Genomic DNA, 20,449 nt, shown 5'->3' on the forward strand with positions numbered 1-20,449 from the left:
TATGTGTCCCATTGTCTCACATGCCAATAGGTCAAGGCAGAGCATCACCGACCTCCTGGACTGCTTCAACCCATGCCCAAAGCTGAATGGAAATGGGATTTCATTTCCATGGATTTTATCTCAGGGCTACCGAAGACGAGGAAGGGACATGATTCCATTTAGGTGATTATGGACCGACTGACAAAATCGGCTCACTTTCTCCTTATCTGGGTTTCAAAGTCGGCAGACGATTTGGCCAGGATATATATCAAGGAGATAGTACGTCTGCATGGAGTTCCTATGGAGATCATGTCGGACCGAGACACGCGATTCACATCTATCTTCTGGACTCGTATCTAGGAAGCAATGGGTGTGAAACTGAAGTTCAGTACCGTGTTCCACCTACAGACTGACGGACAGACGAAACGGGTAAACCAAGTGCTAGAGGATATGTTGTGAGCTTGTGTCGTGGATTTCAAGGACAGTTGGGACGACTATCTTCCTTATGCAGAGTTCGCTTATAACAACAGTTTTCATGCGAGTATTGGCATGGCTCCCTATGAGGCCTTGTATGGGCGTCCCCTGTTGCGCACCACATTGCTGGGCAGAGGTTGGTGAGAAGAGTTTGATTGGCCCGGAGTTAGTTCAGGCGACCTCAGAGAAGATCAACATTATTAGGCGTCGACTTCTTGCAGCACAGAGCAGACAGAAGAGTTACGCCGATACGAGGCGACGGCAGCTAGAGTTTGAGGTCGGGGACTACGTGTTTTTGAAAGTTTCCCCCATGAAGGGAGTCCTTCGGTTTGGGAAGAAGGGGAAACTCACGCCAAGATTCATTGGCCCATTCTAGATACTAGTTCAAGTGGGGGTGGTAGCGTACTGCCTTGCTTTGCCTACACTACTCATCGGCGTGCACAACGTGTTTCATATATCTATGCTGAAGAAATACATTCCTAATCCTTCCCACATTATTAAGTGGGAGCAGGTGCAGTTGAGTAAGGATGCTACTTATGTACTGCGTCCGACGCGTCTCTTAGATCGGAAGGAACAGGTACTGCGCAGTAAGGTGATTCCACTTGTGAAGGTTCTATGGACGCCTCACACTGAGGAAGAGGCTACTTGGGAAATGGAAGCCGAGGTCCGAAAGAACTACCCTCAGATTCTTGAGGAGTACGAAAGGTACAAATTTCGAGGGTGAAATTTTTTTCTTTAAGGGGGGTAGATTGTAACATCTCGTAAAAATTCGTACAAAGACCCGAGTATCCCCTTAGGCAGAAATCACCAAGGACCAAATCCTTTAAAAATTAGACGAGAATTAACTAAGTGCTAAACTAGATTGTCTGTGAAATTAGCTCTAACCACATTAAATACGAGTTGTAAGACCCAAAAATAGCAGAATTGCTAATGCTATATTACCTAAAAACTTAGGATCAATCTCTAAACCCAGTTGCTCTCGGAAGCGCATTGAAACTCCATATCGAACTTGGACCACGCATCTAAAGTCCGATTATTGTGAAACTATATACTAATGACTGCCTTATTGGGCTTGACTACCATCCTGGAAATCAAATCCAGATAGTCTCCCGAAACGCACAACTTGAGCCCGGGGCGAAGTGTGTGAGAAACGCGAATAGCTTTAGAAAATAAATTCAAACTTAAGTAATCTAGGACGTTCGCTTGCAGGCCAAATTTAAGGATTGAAATTGTCAGAATCTGACCCAACTATACCCTCGGATCGGGAAAAATTTCCAACACAGGTCAGGGTACTTGTCGCCTTAATTGAGTAACGGTGACCGTTGAACTGAAACTGATCCTCCGTGGTCGATCTGTAAATTCAATCGGACTGAAAACTTAACCTGGCATACATCCATCATCAGGAAACTTTCCCTGGACCGTATGCAGAAAAGGGGCCTCCAGATGTGCTCCGTTGGACTGAAACAGTCAAATTTTGGCTATAACCTAAGTATACCATGGCCCTGGGGCCAATCTCATCAGTTATGGGCCTATATAAGGGCCTTAAACCCTCTCTCTCCCTTGCCATACGAATTCTAAAACCCTAGGAGAGAGAAGAGAGCAAAGAGAGAAAGTGAGAGAGAAAGCGGGAGAGAGTTCTTGGGATTCGATCCCATCGCTCCACGTGCTGAATCGGCCTGTCTGTATCCCTAGTCCGGCGAATCCGATTATGTTCTTGGGCAAGAAATCCTAACCCTAATCTGTTTTAGGGATTGAAATAAATTAGATAATGAAATAGCTAACCTATTTCATCCTATAGGTTGTCGTGCGCCATAGACAAAGATACTGAGTTCAAACTGAGCTCGTTACGAGTCTACCGGTGAAAGGTGCGGACTATAAACGTTTAGGTTATGGTTTTTAAGGCTTTCAATGTCAATTAATGATTTATGACTGACTTGATCGCTATCACATATGCTTAGATGCGATGTTTTCCGTATATTACATATATATGTGTATATGTTGATTTTTAATGCATTTTATGTGTTTGTTGAAATGTTTGAATGAGTATGGAATTGTGATTTATATTTGCTATGATTGATTGATTGAGAATGCATGATTATTGTAATGGTGGCAACTCCTTGTGAAAGGATTTGCTACAATATATGTTATAACTAAATTATTACACGTATGTTTATATGTGTAGTCTAAGTGTTTGATAAAAAGCTTGAATGAGAAAGTGTTTGTTGTAATATATTTAATGAGGGTGTTGAGATAGGATTCTTGATCCCCTTATCCATAGTTACAGATTCTTTTATGTGACCTACTTTACTACTATGTGATTTATGGTTGAAATGCCTATGTACGGTAATATGTGTATTACGTGTTTTGTTGAAATGCCTGAATGAGATTGATACTGAAATTGGTTGTCACATGCTGTCTTTGACTATCATCATGTGAATGCTATTGCTTGGAGTGTTTTTAGGGCTACGATGTAGTCCAGGCAATTGGTAATGGTTTACGATTGGTGGCCGAACCGTTTTAGCCATGACGGATGTGTTCGACGAATTCGAGTCGTACGCTATTTGTTGATAGTGGTTAGGCCACGCGGAATGCTTACGCACTCCATATCGAATAAGTCAACGTACACTTGTACCAGTCGAGCGTATCAAGCAACTCGATTGGCCTAATGTATGTTCACCATGTATGGACATTACTGCTTGAATCTAAGATACCAACTTACCAGTGAAAAGCCCGTTTAACCTTAGTACATCGATCTGCTAAGACTCATGAGCTGGACATGATGGTGTATGGGACACCGTGGTTGAGCTGTCGTCCTACGCTGGGGTGACGAGCCTCCCCGTAGTGACCAGTGAGCAACCTAAACTCATGAGCCGAATATGGTGGCGTATGGGATACTGTTTTCAAGCTGTCAGCCTACGATCAGGTGACGAGCCCGTAGTGACCGCGAGTATAACCTAGGACTACGTTAAGGTGACGAGCCTTTCTGTAGTGACCTCGAGTATAAACCAGGCCTGCGCTGAGGTGACCAGCCGCTCCATAGTGACCTGGAACTGTTCTTCATATGTGATTAACTAGGATTAACAACCCTAGATGGATCAATGTTTGGGTCAATGATATAAAGGGAGGTACCTTAGCTTCCCAATCCTACTGTATGAATATGCTTAATTAAGAACTTGGCTAATCACACACATGCACCGCATTGCATATGCCTTTGGCGTTGGAGTTGAGCACAGCGGGAGTGTTGCATGCCGCGATCATGAGATGATTTCATAGAAGGAGTGCAGGCGAGGGCATGCATCATTATAGCATATCCTTGCATTAATCAGAGTACCTAAGATTGCTTGTTGTATTACTTTATCATTACTGCTTGACTGAATTGATAACATGTTAACCTTTTCCTTATAGCTCCACTGAGTTGATCACTCACTTCCACGTTCTGGGATGGTGTTTGAACACCAACTAGACTGGTTTAGTTGCAGATGATGGTGATGCTTACGAGACGGAGCCTAATTTTTATGATAATGAGGAGGAGTTCTCCTACATGCAGTTATCAGGCGGGTCTATGTAGGCCATGTTCTGATCGCCGGGGATTACTGGGATGCTAACTAGATGACATTACATATTTTGTATATTTTGGAATTTTAAATGTAATTAATGGACCTGGTAACATGATCATCAGGAGACTTACAATTACTTATATGCTTTATATATACTTGCCACAGTCTTCCGCTTGCGAAATTTTAAGTGTCTCTGGAGTATGATATGTTGTTTTGGTATAATCCCACTCATGTGTAATGCGCTAATACGGACAACATTTAATCACCATTAGCTATGTTGCATAAGTGATGCATTGGAACTCGGGAGTTGGGCTCCTGCTCGACCCCCGATTTTCAGGGCATTACACTTCAAGTGTCTCTGGAGTATAATATGTTGTTTTGGTATAATCTCACTCATGTGTAATGCGCTAATACGGACAACATTTAATCACCATTAGCTATGTTGCATAAGTGATGCATTGGAACTCGGGAGTTGGGCTCCTGCTCGACCCCCAATTTTCAGGGCATTACACCTGCACATACCGTGTGTTCATGTGGAACAACTTCACCTATTAGGGAGTCCCATAAATAACCTACCCAACGGCATATGCAATGGTCAACCACATCTCATAACAAGCATGCAGATGATGCGCATGGGCATGTATCATGATGCTATGCTATCACATACTCATAATCGATATCGATATCCAGCTTATATACAAGGTGGGGTCCATAGATGGAGGCTGATTTACACCATAATATAAAGATCAGCCCTCAATTGTGGATATACCAAATCTGATAGCACGGATCCCTTCGTTTACGACGATGATGAACTCTCCTCATATCAAGGTTGGGCCTAGGTGGCCTACTTATACTCTTAAGGATCCGGAACGGGGTTCCTTCACCATACTATTAAATAGCCCGCCAGATGCCCTATGGGGCCCAAATAAGTCCTAAATGGACTCCAAGATTAAAATAATCTCACTAGTAACCAATGGGGGCTTTACATCTTAGGTTATCCCAATATGAATAGATGGATCATGCAAACATCAATGGGGCCTAATGATTTGGGTTAACCCACTTAGAGAAGGATGAGAATGGGCCTAACAAGGCCTAAGGGAAGGTCACAATGTAGACATTTAACCATCATTGTTCATTAATGTGGACATTTAACCAAATTGCTCCCAAGGAGTAGCCCACATAGAGCCAAACATATAATGAGCTCATGGCCTCACATACATCATAATGGGCGTCACCACACATCATAATGGGCCTCACACAAGGGCCCAACAATATCACAATGGGCCTCGTATACATCATATCGGGCCTCATCATATGGGCCTCATATTCATCATATTGGGCCTCATCATATGGGCCTTATATACATCACATTGGCCTCACTCCTGGGCCACATATACATTACAATGGGCCTCACCAAATGGGCCACAAATACATCACAAAGGGCCTTACTAAATGGGCCACAAATACATCATAATGGGCCTCATTACATGGACCATATATAAATCACAATGGGCCTTACTAAATGGGCCACAAATACATCACAATGGGCCTTACTAAATGGGCCACAAATACATCATAATGGGCCTCTTTGCATGGGCCATATATACATCACAATGGGCCTCACTAATGGGCCATAAATACATCACATTAAGGTGGGCCCTGCACATTCCAAATGGGCCCCACCACATAGACAACTTGGATCAAATACGTACACCATGTGGGGGCCACGTGGATGGACGGTGTGAATATACAACACATCACAAGGTGGGGCCCCACCCGTCAAGTAAACGGGTGGCGCGGGTAAAATACATACATCAAAGGTGGGGGTCCCAGGTCCAGCTGGAATGGATGGACTGGATATATAACCCATACGTAAGGTGGATCCCACTGTCCAAAGTGTTGGACGGTGTGGATCAAACCCATACATCACGGTCAGCCTACACAGCACCGTCCAGATTTGGACGGTGTTGATAGAGAATACATACATTAATGTGGGCCCCACCCCCACACGTGCAGCATATGTGGGGTGGGCCCCACGTCCTGCCAAATGGACGGATGGTTGGGGTATAACGCATACCTCACGATTAGACCCCAGAACTGTTGACGTCAACACAGCAGCTATGGCTGTGTGGGACCCACCGTCAAGGGTCTGGATGGTGTGGATCCAACACATGCATCAAGGTGGGTCCACACGTGTGGGACCCACCAGCTATACATCAAGTCGATATTTGTTTGTTTCCCTCCATCCTGGCTGGCCTAAAAATGGGCAGAAAGGCGGGCCCCATTCGCTGGACGTCCAGAAAATCTGGAGAGTCCAGATTGTTGGACACATCAGATGAGCCACACACATCATCACTATAAAAAAATGAAATGAGAAGTAGGGAGAGAGAAAGAGAGAGAAGCACCCACCTATAGGCTTTGTAGCTCCAAAAGGGCTGATTTAATGGTTGAGATGGGATCTTGATGGTTGGATTAGGAGTTTTTGGGCTGCAATGGGGCTAGACTATGGGAGTTCTCTCATGGACGTTGGGAGCTCTCTCTTGCTAGGGATGAGAAAGTGAGGAAGAAAGAGGGAGGAAGAGAGAGATAAGAGAGAGAGAAGGAAAATGATGGTTTTGTAAGGCCATCATTAGCTTTGACTCATGAGGAAGATAAAAACCTATAATTACTTGTAGGTAATCATTACGTAGCATGGGGTGATGACATCACCCCATGATGACCTAGGAAATTGTGTCATTGTGATAGGTGGGTCCCGTAGCGTGCGGTCCACAGCCATGATATTTCTTGGGCTACAACTTATGATCTAAGCGTTGGATTAGTGCACGAGACGCAGAGCCAAAACCGCGGCAACGGCGCGGTCGCAATGGCATTGGTCTCGGGCTGAGTCGACTCGAAATTACAGGATGTGACTTAGGGTCGCGCGCAAATGCAATCTACAGGTCACGGGTCGCTGGAATTTAACGGGGTGAATCATGGGATCCTAAGGAATAAAATGGTCACTGGGATAAGGGCCTGATAATTTATACCTTGATTTTATAAATATGACAGTGCTTAATTGATCTAATTATACATGTTTTCATGTGAGAAGTGATTTCAAGAGCTTAGGGTGAAATTGATGCCAAAAGGAAGATTTAGACTCAAAAGATTACTAAATGAAAATTTGGAGATTTAGAAGACATTAACAAAGAATTTACATGCCAAAGATCTAAGAAAAACAAATGACGAATGAAGAGAATCAAATATTTGAAGTAAAAAAAATGAATCCTGAAATTGTCCAGAAAAAAGAACATATTCCTGAAATTGTCCTGAAAAAATATATTCTGAAACTATGAGTCTAAAAAATGGAAGCTTTGAAAGTCTATTTAGAAAAGGCGCAGAGTGCGTAAATTTGAGGTGGTTTCTAGATTTTTCTAATTCAGTGAGAAAGTTAGAGTTCCACAACTTATAGGACTCCCTAAAATGTTCCAAAGCATCTTCTAAGGTTTGGAAAGGTAGAGAAGGCCTAGGCAGAGCGCTAACAACGTTCTTCCACTTTAATTTCTTCATGGATTCTAATATATGTTTTACTTTTTCTTTTATTTTTAAGTTAGCTATGACTACCTAGTCTCTTAGATAGGGCTAAGAGGTGAAGCTGTAGTTTATTTTGATGCTTCCTTTGCTTTGATTCTTGTTTATGTTGAACGTCATTGACTTCTAGTTTGAATTTAAGGAATAATTTTAGTTTTTTATGATTTATTATGACTTAAATTACAATAGATGTTGTGATAGCTTTGAATATTTTCTTTTCCTATTTTGAGATTGTGAGATTGGTAAAACTCGTGATTCATCATCGTCTCCTGGGCATGGCGGATGCATGAATTCCCTTCTAATCATCACAATACTCATTCATTAAGGGCTAAATCAATGAAAAGTTCAAAGATTTGATTTAATTGCTTCATCTTCCAATTGAAAAGGATATGACTCTGATTCCAGTTATGTTTGTTGAATCAAGTAAGGTAATGTCCTGATAGCTACAAGTGGATCCTTGGTGCTATAGTTTCCTTTTGATTATTGATAATTTATTTACAATTCCTCTCAATTATTCCAGAATTCAATTTAGATCTTTTTCTAGTTCTAGTTCTAGTTATTTGCAAATTACGTACAAGTTTAGTCTCTGTGGATTCGAGCTCAGTCTCACCGAGTTATTACTACATCGCGACCCTGCACTCGGGGTTGTGAACATTGTCCTAAAAGGTAGAATCTTATAGGGTTTCCTAATCCTATTCTAGAGGGTTCGAACACAACTATCTATGGGATTAGTTATGGTTTAATTGCTCGATCCGACAAGCTTTTAAGGTAATGTATTTGAATTTGGCTTGCATGGTTGAAATCCAGCTATCTATATGGACATTTGAGGCTATGGACCACCAGATGGATGTCTCTGATTGGATGATGGGACTAAACACATGATGGTGTGATTCTTGGCCACACGGAGAAGCTAATCCCGCCATTAATGGAGGATCATCAACGGATGGATATCCTTCCAATTTAATTTGCGTGTATGGTGTGGATTTGACATGAACACTCGGTGGGTTCTAAGATATTCTGTTGTGGATGATTTTTCTCCCAATAATGAGATCTCATGCATGATCTCCAAGATGATGCGACGGCTTTGGAATGCCCTAGGTTTAACGTCTAGGATGCTCCCGGAAGGTTTCTAAAAGGGAGGGAACAGTTGAGATTGCACCACGTCATTGTAAGGGGAGGATCCTTCTCTCTCTCTCTCTCTCTCTCTCTCTCTCTCTCTCTCACACACACACACACACACACACACACACACACACACACACACACACAACGCAGAAACCCTAGAGTAGCTAGGGCTTGAGCAGCTAAAATCACACACATTGGAGGGTAGAGATGAGAGGAGCCAGGCTGTCTTGGATTACCAGCTATCAGCGAAGCAACTTACTACTTTTAAAAATTGCCACATGTTGTACATTTTACGCTCATGTTTGTGCATTTGTTCGGAGGTGTTTACATGTGGGATTTTCAAGTTTCATATCAGAACCACCTCCTCTAATAGATGGACGGTTCAGATCTCAAACACGATTCCTGATGGTGGGCCATAATTGAAGGAAATGGACGTCCTTTGTTTAAAACATTTGTGGTAGGAAAATGGGAAAGACGGAGAGAGTCTTTCCTCTCTCAGGGTTGAGTCAAACTCGATTGACCGGGTTTTGCAATCCGGTGTGTAGCGGATACACCTTCGTTGACGCACAACTGGGTTAAGGTGGGGTCCACAATGATGTACGGTGTAATCTACACCATCCATCAACTTTGTCATTTCATGTGGCGACCCTAGACCAAAGATGAGGTAGATCCAAAGCTTAAGTGGCCCACAACTTCCTATTTGTACATTTAAATGATGAAATTAGACAATCTAGTGGTCAAATATATTGTTTTAAGTCATGATATTGACTTTACATAGTTCAATTTTATAATTAATGAGTCCAGTGAAGTTTAGTCATGTTTGGATTTCTAAAAATAGGGTTTCATGTAGGGGTGTACACCGAGTCTAGCTGGCTTAACTCGACTCGGCTGCAGACACACCCAGCACGTGGTTCGGCTTGGCTTAGTGACCGAGCCACAATGTTCTGCTCAAATCAGCTCGGTCAGCAAATTAGACCAGTTCGAGCCGAGTATGAGCTTGAGCTTTTGAGCCGAGTTTAAGTTCGAGTTATTAAATTTGAGTTTGAGTTTAGTTTTCGAGATGAGATCAAGTTTGATGTCGGAACTCGAAAGTATCAAGTTAAAATTATAATTGTACATAACATTTAATAACACAATAAAGCAGAAAATAAAAAATAAAATGCAAACCGAAGACTAAATACTATTTGAGAGGAGATTCATTTGCCGAGTTTGAGTTGCTATCTAATTCTTTATATACGTACTCGTTCACATCTCCCGAATCAGAAGGTGGAGATATCTTTTTATCATCCTTTTGTATAATTTGAATTAGATTTTTCAAACTTTCTTTATGAGCAGATTTATATATAGTTCCTAATGCCCTGTAAAACGTACCAAGATTGGAGAGAAACTTGGATGATTTATTACTCTTCTTCTTTTTATTTGAACATCTTGAACCTGCTTCAACATCATGTTGTCTTTGAGGACATCGTTGATTTGTAGAAGCCTCTTCCATACTACGCTTTAAGGTGAGTTGGAATTGTTCTTCTTTGAATGTTAATAATCTAACTTCCTCCTCTGCCTTAGAAATTTTAGATCAGGGAGTGGAATGTTTTTTATTCGAATCAATAAGTGCTTAAAAAAGAAGTTAGATTTCCTTTGGGCTTTAGGACACAGTTTTACATCTCCACCCCGACATGATAAGTATAACCTGAGCTAATTAGTTTTGTTAACAAACTTGGTCTCATACAAATGACGTAAAATCTTCAATTTTCCAAACTTTGGAGAATGGACTAAGGAACCATAGTCCCAAACATCGGTCGATGGTTCCCTTGAAGACATATCTACATATTTTGTTGGAAAAATTTGTATTTTAATAATAATGAAGTAGGAAAACAGATGATAAAATAAATATTTATATAAGATATAAAAACAATAATAAAACACGACATATAAAAGCAATAATAAAATATATATATATATATGACATAAAACAAAAGCATTATATGAATGAAAAAAAAGTCATTGATGCATTGCACTTATATCATCTATCAACATAACATAAAATAAAAAAGTACACATTACATCATTTTCATATTTCAATAAATTAACAAGAAATGTTAACCTAACTCCATTCATGTTGCTCTTGTTGCATGTGCTGCGTCTTGAAAATTCATTCTCCTCCTCATCTTCTTCATTAATATTAGAACTATTACTTTCCCAACTCGGACGCAACCAATCTTGTATAGTCTAACTTTAATTATTTCGTTTCAGTATTTGTACTTTTTTGGCTAACAAAAACATGTATTCATCGTCGAGCATAATGTCAAAGCTAGTAGCAGCATTAGATCTAATTTCTTTATTACTTGGTGTGGATCTTGTGGTTATGTACATATTGTACAATGCTTCGATTGCGTCATGTACCTTCGAGGTTTCAGTTACTGCCTTTTCATCAGAATAAATATTCATAAAGATGAACTTAACATAGCTCATCTTGTACCGATGATCAATAACAACCGTTAAGGACATTAACAAATGGCATTCATCACAGTACTTATCGAACTTCATTTGCATACCAAGTGTTATAAGTTGCATAAAATCTGGACCTTAACTGACACTTTTTCTTAGAGCTTCCTTGATCTTCCAAATAGCTGGAAGAAACATATTTGTTGTGGGAAACTTATTTCCAGAAAATATCTGTGCAGTCATTAAAAAAACTTTTAAAAACTTGTGAACTTTTTTTGCTTTAATCCAATTTTCTTCAGTAAGCAACCAAGCATACATTCTATTACGTGTTTATATTCTGGAAATACAAGTTCCAATTCCACGGCCGAATCTAACATTTCAAAAGTCAAATTCCAACGTGTACATACATATAACTTTGATATTTTTAGAGACTTCACATTCAAACGTTGGACTATGTCATTCCATAAAATAAATCTTGAATGTAAGCCTCTTATGTACTTTACACTCTCCCTCACATTCTCTATAGTTTGATCAATTGTTTTCACCCCTTCTTGTACAATTAGGTTTAGTATGTGGGCACAATACCAAACTTGAAATATTTTTTTCTCAAAAATAAATTGTCGGTTGCCTTGAACTGGTTACGTAAGAATGATATTACACTGTCATATGTTGAAGCATTATCTAAAATTAATGAAGAAAATTTATTTTTAATGCCCCAATATCATAGATAGTTATAAATGCAATCTGAAATAACCAAACTGGTATGAGAAGGTGGAAGGTGGCGGAAGTTTAACATTCTCTTATAAAGTTTTCATTTTTCATCGACATAGTGTGTAGTCAATGAAATGTATCCCTTTCTTTGATTAGCCGTTGCTCACATAATAAAAGTCAAACTTACTATTGAGACCAATGCCAAAACTGCTTTCAGATTCATTTTCTCACTTGTGTACATCTTCATTCACTCATTCTTCACAGTAACACGGGAGACCTTCTCAACATGAGGATTAAGGAATTTACTATATCTCATGAAAACTTTACTCTCTATCATTTTAAATGGTTGTTCATCAACGATCAAAAGTCTTGCATACCACTCCTTCAACTTCTTTTTTTAAAACTTATGAGTGAAAAGTTTACCTTAAGAAGTATCTCATTCAGACTTTATAAATTATAGCAACTATTGGCCTGAAAGTGGAATTCTTTGTATTTTTGTACAACTTTGTCTATATCTGTTTAAATGAGTAGTCGACCCCTCGTGATTTTTGGTATACAAAGCTTTGCGGTGCACACATCTAATCTTAGTCACATCATTAACTAGAATTTCTTCAAAATCATACGACACAACTAACCGTTTCTTTCCTTTACTTACAGTTACAGCTGAAGACCTATTTCCCTTAATAATAAGAGGAGATGTGGTCGACGCACCGGTACCAGGGGTAGTTGGGACTTCATCCTAACTACCCAGCTCAAAATAATTAAATATAAAGATACGAAACTAACTTTTAGGCATTTATTAGTACAAGTGGTGTGTCATTTATGTATAAATGTCTTCTAAAATTTCAACAATTTTCTAAGTATTTAATTCAGTCACTCATTCAATGTTGAATAGATTGTAATGCTTTTATTATTCAATTTAAATGTCATGCCAAAATTTCAGCAGCATCTCCCCTAATCTCACCAGAATATATTAATCTTTTATTTGGTTCCCACATCAACTATCCACATAAAGTATAAATATTTTATGAGGAAATAAATGTAAGAAATATATTCAGAGAGAATTAGGAAAGATGAACCGAAACAAGCATGTGCATTTAAATTAGAATAAATGAAAATATTATTATCTATTCAACTTTGAACTGTCCAAAAATGGACAATTTAAGAATTTCTATGTATAAAAAACACACTGAATCTATGTCTGGCAACATAAAAATTCTCAAATAGGCAACTGATTATCCTACACTACAACAATAAAACATTTATAAAAATGATGTTACTGATTAAATAATAAGAAATTGACAATAACAATAATATTAATTAAATTAACAATAACAATAACAATAATAATAACAGTAACATTAATATTAATAACATTAATATTAATATTATATTAAATTAATTTAACAATAATATTAAAAACCTAACATTAACAATAAAAAATTAACAATTACCTATAACAATAAATTAACACTAAAAATGATGTGTTTCATACTGTCCATCCAGCACTCCCAATCAATATGATATTTAAATATTTTATATATATTATATTATTATATTATATTTATATCATGTATACATGCATACATACATACATATATATATATATATATATATATATATATATATATATATATATATATATATATATATATATATATTATCCATGATTCAACCATCCAACTAAACCAATCATCCATCCATCCACCTATCCATCCCTCCCAATTTTCATCCACCCATCTAACCAATCATCCATCCATCCACATATTTATATGTAATATATAAATATAATATAATATATATAGTTTTGCGGTTATCGGACTTTCGACGTACGGTCCAGGTCCGATACGAAGTTTCGGTGTGCTCCCGAGAGCAACCAGGTTTAAGGATGGATTCTAGATTTCAGGGTCATGTAGCGTCAATGATTCTGCACGGTTTGGATCTTGTAGATCATATTTAAAGTGATTAGTGCTAATTTCATAAGTACTCTAGTTTAGCACTTGCTAATATTAACCTAATTCCTAAAGGTTTTGGCCCTAGGTGATTTCTGTCTGAGGTGGTACTCGGGCCCTTGTACGAATTTTTCCAAGACGTTACAATTTACCCCCCTTAAAGAAAAATTTCATCCTCGAAATTAGTACCTTTTCGTACTCCTCGAGAATCTGAGGGTAATTCTTTCGGACCTCGGCTTCTGTTTCCCAAGTAGCCTCTTCTTCGGTGTGGTGTATCCACAACACTTTCATAAGTGGGATAACCTTGCTACGTAACACCTGTTTCTTCCTGTCTAGGATACGCGTCGGTCGCAATATATATGTAGCGTCCTCGCTCAACTGTACCTGCTCCTATATGATAATGTGGGAAGGATCGAGAACGTATTTCTTTAGTATGGATACATGAAATACGTCGTGCACGCCTACGAGTGGTGTGGGCAAAGCAAGACGGTATGCTACCGCCCCCACTCGATCAAGTATCTAGAATGGGCCAATGAATCTAGGCGTGAGCTTCCCCTTCTTCCCAAACCGGAGGACTCCCTTCATTGGGAAAACCTTCAAAAATACATGGTCCCCAACCTCGAACTCTAATGGTCGTCGTCTCATATCGGCGTAGCTCTTCTGTCTGCTCCATGCTGCTAAAAGTCGGTGCCTAATAATGTCGACTTTCTTTGAAGTCGCCTGAACTAACTCTCGGCCAATCAGGCTCTTCTCGCCAACCTCTGCCAGCAATGCGGTGCCCTACACGGACGCCCATATAGTGCCTCGTAAGGACCCATGCCAATACTCGCTTGGAAGCTGTTGTTATAGGCGAACTCTGCATAAGGAAGACAGTCATCCCAACTGTCCATGAAATACAGCACACAAGCCCGCAACATATCTTCCAGAATCCGATTTACTCGTTTCGTCTGCCTGTCAGTCTGTGGGTGAAACGGGGTACTGAACTTCAACTTCACACACATCGCTTCCTAGATACGAGTCCAGAAGATAGATGTGAATCGTGTGTCTCGGTCCAACACGATCTCCAAGGGAACTCCATGCAGACGTACAATCTCCTTAATGTACAACCTAGCCAACTCGTCTATAGAGTTTAAAACTCTGATAGGGAGGAAATGAACCGATTTCGTCAACCGGTCCATGATCACCCATATGGAGTCATACCCCTTCCTCGTCTTCGGTAGCCCTGAGATGAAATCCATAAAGATAAAGTCCCACTTCCATTCAGCAATGGGCATGGGCTGAAGCAGTCTATGAGGTCGGCGATGTTCAGCCTTGACCTGCTAGCACGTGAGATAACGGGACATGTAATCTGCTATATGGACCTTCATGTTATCCCACCAGTACGACCTCTTCACATAGCAATACATCTTCGTACTTCTAGGGTGCATAGCCATCTTCAAATTATGCGCAGCCTCGAGAACTTCCCGCCTCAAGTCGGGAAGGTTTGGGACGCATAGGCGGCCACGGTAATGTAAGCCCCCATCTGTACCAACTCTCCACTCGGCGTTCTCATTGCCGCTAGCCTGCTCTCGAAGCTCAGACAATCGTCCATCGCCCTTCTGGGCCTCAATGATCCTATCATCAATAAGTGGTTGTATATGAACATGCACGACGCTCTTGAACGGCTCCTCCACGGTGAGCTTCTGCTCGAAGTCTCGCACGAACTCTACTATTCCCCATTCCGCCACCATTAGCGGAGCCGCAAACTCTATGGTCTTCTTGCGGCTCAACGCATCAGCCATAAGGTTAGCCTTGCCCGGATGGTAGGAAACCTCGAACTTGAAGTCTTTCAAGGTTTCCATCCATCGTCGTTGCCTCATATTTAGGTCCCGCTGATGAATATGTACCTGAGGCTCTTGTGGTCGCAAAAGAGCTCGAACTCCTCTTCATAGAGGTAATGTCTCCAAATCTTCAAAGCAAAGATGAAGGCAGCTAACTCTAGGTCATGCGTAGGGTAGTTTTCCTCGTGTTTCCTCAACTGTCGCGATAGGTAGGCAATAACCCCGTCCTTCTGCATCAAGACACCACCCAAAATGATGCGAGACGCGTCCATGTATATCGTATACTTGACCCCTTGCTCTGGCAATACTAGCACGGGGGCGAACGTCAACTTGTCTTTCAACTCCTGAAAAATTGCCTCTGCCTTTTCATTACAGGCGAACTTAAGATCTTTCCGAATCAACTGAGACAAAGGTCTGGCTATCTTGAAGAAGTCCTGAATGAATCGTCGATAATAACCTACCAGCCCAAGAAAACTCCTTACCTCAATAACCAAACCGGGCTGCTCCCAGTCCTGAACTGCGGCTACCTTGGCAAGGTCCATAGCTATCCCTTCCTTAGACACCACATGTCCTAGGAACTTGACTTCCTCTTTCCAGAAGTTACACTTCTTGTACTGTGCGAATAACTGGTTCTTCTTCAGTGTATCTAGGACTACTCGCAAGTGTTCCTCGTGTTCTTCCCGACTCTTAGAGTATATAAGTATGTCATCAATAAACACGATGACGAATTGGAAAAGAAATGGCCGAAATATCCTTTTCATCAGGTCCATGAACATGGCTGGTGCGTTCGTAAGGCCGAACGACATTATGAGAAATTCATAGTGTCCAAAACTGGTCCTGAAGGCCGTCTTCTGCACGTCCTCATCCCTGACGGGCAACTGGTGATACCCTGACTGCAAGTCAATCTTCGAGAAATACTTTACTCCCTTCAACTGATCAAACAGGTCATCTATCCTGGGTAAGGGATACTTGTTCTTTACCGTCACTTGGTTCAATCTGTGATAATCAATACATAATTGCAGAGAGCCATCCTTCTTCTTTACGAACAACACAGGTGCTTCCCATGGAGACACGCTGGGTTGTATAAAGCCTGCATCCAACAGATCATCGATCTATTTCCTCAGCTCCTCCATCTCACACGGAGCCATACGATAGGTCGGAAGAGATACAGGTGTCGTACCAGGCACTAGATCGATTGTAAAATCAATTTTGCGCTGAAGGGGTAGTCCAGGTATCTTCTTGAACACATCTGAGAACTCTTGGACCACAGGAGTGTCCTCAAGCGCTAGATCATGAGCATCCTCCAGCATGGAAGCATAACAATCAATGCGATAGGGCCAACTGACCTGCACTGGGAATGCAAAGGTCGTGCCCTCTGATCTACAGGCTGTCACCACTCTGGTATCACAGTCAATCTCTGCCTTCACCTCTATGAGCCAATCCATACCAAGAATGACATCATATTAATGTAATGGGGTGACAATCAAGTCAAGGAGTGCTCTCCTGCTCCCTACATCTATCGAACACCCCTTACAGATCTTGATAGCATCTGAGAAAGTCCCCGTGGCGGTAAGGATTCTCACCCCAACCATAGGACTAGTTTCCAACCTACTGGGAGTGAGTGATCAACTTAGTGGAACAATAAAGCACAGGTTAACATGTTATCAATTCAGTCAAGCAGTAATGATAACGCAATACAACAATCAGGTCCTAAGTACTCTTGTTAATGCAAAAATGATATGAAATAATGATGTATGCCCTCGCCTACGCTCCCTCAACGACTTCATCTCGCGATCGCGCATGAAACACTTCCTCAGTGCTTAACCTGCTACGCCAAACGCACACGTAATGTGGTGCATGAGCGTGATTACCAAGTTCTTATTAGTCCTTTTCATACAGCAGGATTAGGAAGCTAAGGTACCTCCCATATATCAATTCCCAAACAATGATCCATTCTAGGGTCGTCAATCCTAGCAATTCTCATACGATGTTACGGTTCTAGGTCACTGCAAAGGGCTTGTTACCTTATCAGTGCAGGCCTAGTATGTACTCTTGTTGCTACGTAAAGGCTCATCACCTCTACGCGGTCTTAGAGTACGCTCGAGGTCACTACAAAGGGCTCTTCACCTTATCAGTGTAGGCCGACAGCTCGAATACAGTGTCCCATACTACCGTATTCGGCTCACGAGTTTGGGTTGCTCACTGGTCACTACGGGGAGGCTCGTCACCCCAGCGTAGGCCGACAGCTCGACCACAGTATCCCATACCACCATGCCTGGCTCATGAGTCTTAGCGGATCCAAGTACCAAGGTTAAAGGGGTTTTTGCTAGTGAGTTTGGTACCTTAGATTCAAGCAGTAGCGTCCATACATGGTGAATATACATCGGGTCAATCGGGTTACTTGACGAGATCGACTAGTACGGGCGCACGTAGACTTAATCGACATGGAGTGCATAAGCATTCCGCGTGTCCTGGCCATTGTCGTCAAGTGACGTACGACTCGGATTCGTCGAACACATCTGTCGTGGCTAAAACAGTTCAGCCACTGGTCGTAAATTATTACCGATTGCCTGGACTACTACATAGCCCCAAACATACTCCAGATCATAGCATTCAAATGTAATAGCCAAGACATTATGTAACAACACAATTAAATATAGATCCCATGTCAGCATCCCAACGAACACATAGAATACATGTTAACATACATGAACATCTAATTCACAAATCATACAATAGTAAAACAGACTACATGAAGGAAACTGTAACCCTAGATAAGGGGATTGAGAATCCTATCTCAACATCCTCATTAAGTACCTTACATTAAACATTTTCTCACTCAGGCACTTTATCAAACACTTAGACTACACATATTATGTACATGTAATAAATTAGTTTAAACACACGTCGTAGCAAATCCTTCCACATAGGAGTTACCACACGTACATCCATCATATATCCTCACACACAAATCATGGCAAGCACAAATCATAAATCCATATTCATTCAGTCATTTCAACAAACACTTAGAATGCATTAAAATCAACATAGTTTACATCTATGTGTAATATATGGGAAACATTGTGTCTAAGCATATGAGATAGCAATCAAGTCAGTCATAAATCGTTACTGACATTGAAAACCTTGAAAACCATAACCTAAACATTTATAGTCTGCACCTTACGCTGGTAAACGCGTAACAGATTCGTTTTAGACACTTAGCCTTTGTCAACGGCGGATTGGTAACCTACAGTATGAAATAAGTTAGCTATTCCATTACTTACAATATTTGAAATCCTATAACAGGTTAGGGTTAGGTTTTCTTACCCAAGAACGGAATTGGAATCGTCCGTATAGCGATACAGATAGGGTGGCTAAGTGCATGGAGCAACGGGATCAAATCCCAGGATGAATCTCCAACTCTCTCTATCTCTTTCTCTCTCTTTCCTTTCATTTTCCTCTTCTCTCTTCCTTAGGGTTTAAAAATTCGTATGGAATATTAGAGAGAGGGTTTAAGGCCCTTATATAGGCCCAGGTCTGATGGAAATGGCCCCAGGGCTAAGGTATACTTAGGTTATATCCAAAGGGCGTCTGTTTCAGCCTAACGGAGTACTTCTGGTGGCTCCTTTTCTGCGTGCAGTCGGACTTAAGCTCCCTGACATTGGATCTAGGTCAAGCTAAGTTTTTGCTCCGATCGGGTTTGCAGATCGACCGTGGTGGACCAGTTTCAAATCAACGGTCAAGGTCACTCGATCAGGACCACAAGAACATTGTCATGTATGGGACATTTTCCCTGATCAGAGGGTGTATTTGGGTCAGAATCTGACGGTCTGAATCCCTATATTTAGCCTGCAAGTGACACGACTCAATTACTTAAATTCGAATTTTATTTCTAAAGATATTTACGTTTCTCACACACTTTGCTCCAGGCTCAAGTTGTGCATTTCTAGACACAATTGAGACTTGATTTTCGAGGGGGTTGTCAATTCTAGTAATGTGGTCATAACTGTATAGTTTTGCGGTTATCGAACTTTCGACGTGCGGTCCAGGTCCGATACGGAGTTTCGGTGTGCTCCTGAGAGCAACCGGGTTTAAGGATGGATTATAGATTTCAGGGTAATGTAGCGTCAATGATTCTGTACGGTTTGGGTCTTGCAGATCATATTTAAAGTGATTAGTGCTATTTTCATAAGTACTCTAGTTTAGCACTTGCTAATATTAACCTAATTCCTAAAGGTTTCGGCCCTGAGTGATTTCTGTCTGAGGTGGTACTCGGGTCCTTGTACAGATTTTTCTGAGACGTTACAACAACAGTGGCATATGCGATCACTGCACATATGTGATCACATATGCCACATGTGCGATGATATATGATCGCATACAGCATATGCGATCGCATAGTTCCCAATGGTCAGAAATCTGACCGTTGGAAAATTACTATTTTTTTAAAATCCTAATTTTTTTCTCTATAAAAAGGATTCTAAGCACTCCTACATGCACTCAAAGCTCAAACTTTCTCTCTATCTCTATTTTGCTCTCTTACACTCTCTCTTATACAATTCCAAGCCCCAAACTTCATTCATCCATCCATATTTCTTTCAAGATTGAAGTTTCAATCAAGGGACACTACATACATCTACAAGGATTCGAGAATCAAGATTCAAGAGACATTACAAGACAACCAAGCTCTTCATAATCCATTGAATTGAACTCTCTTTCTAGTTTATATGGGTATGTGGGTTCTAGTAACGTTGCAAGGCACAAGCAACACCTTACACATTTACTAAGTCAAATGCAAAAGTATGTGACAAAATTACTTCAG

The sequence above is a fragment of the Magnolia sinica genome, chromosome 14, assembly GCF_029962835.1.
Source record: "Magnolia sinica isolate HGM2019 chromosome 14, MsV1, whole genome shotgun sequence".
NCBI lineage: Eukaryota > Viridiplantae > Streptophyta > Magnoliopsida > Magnoliales > Magnoliaceae > Magnolia > Magnolia sinica.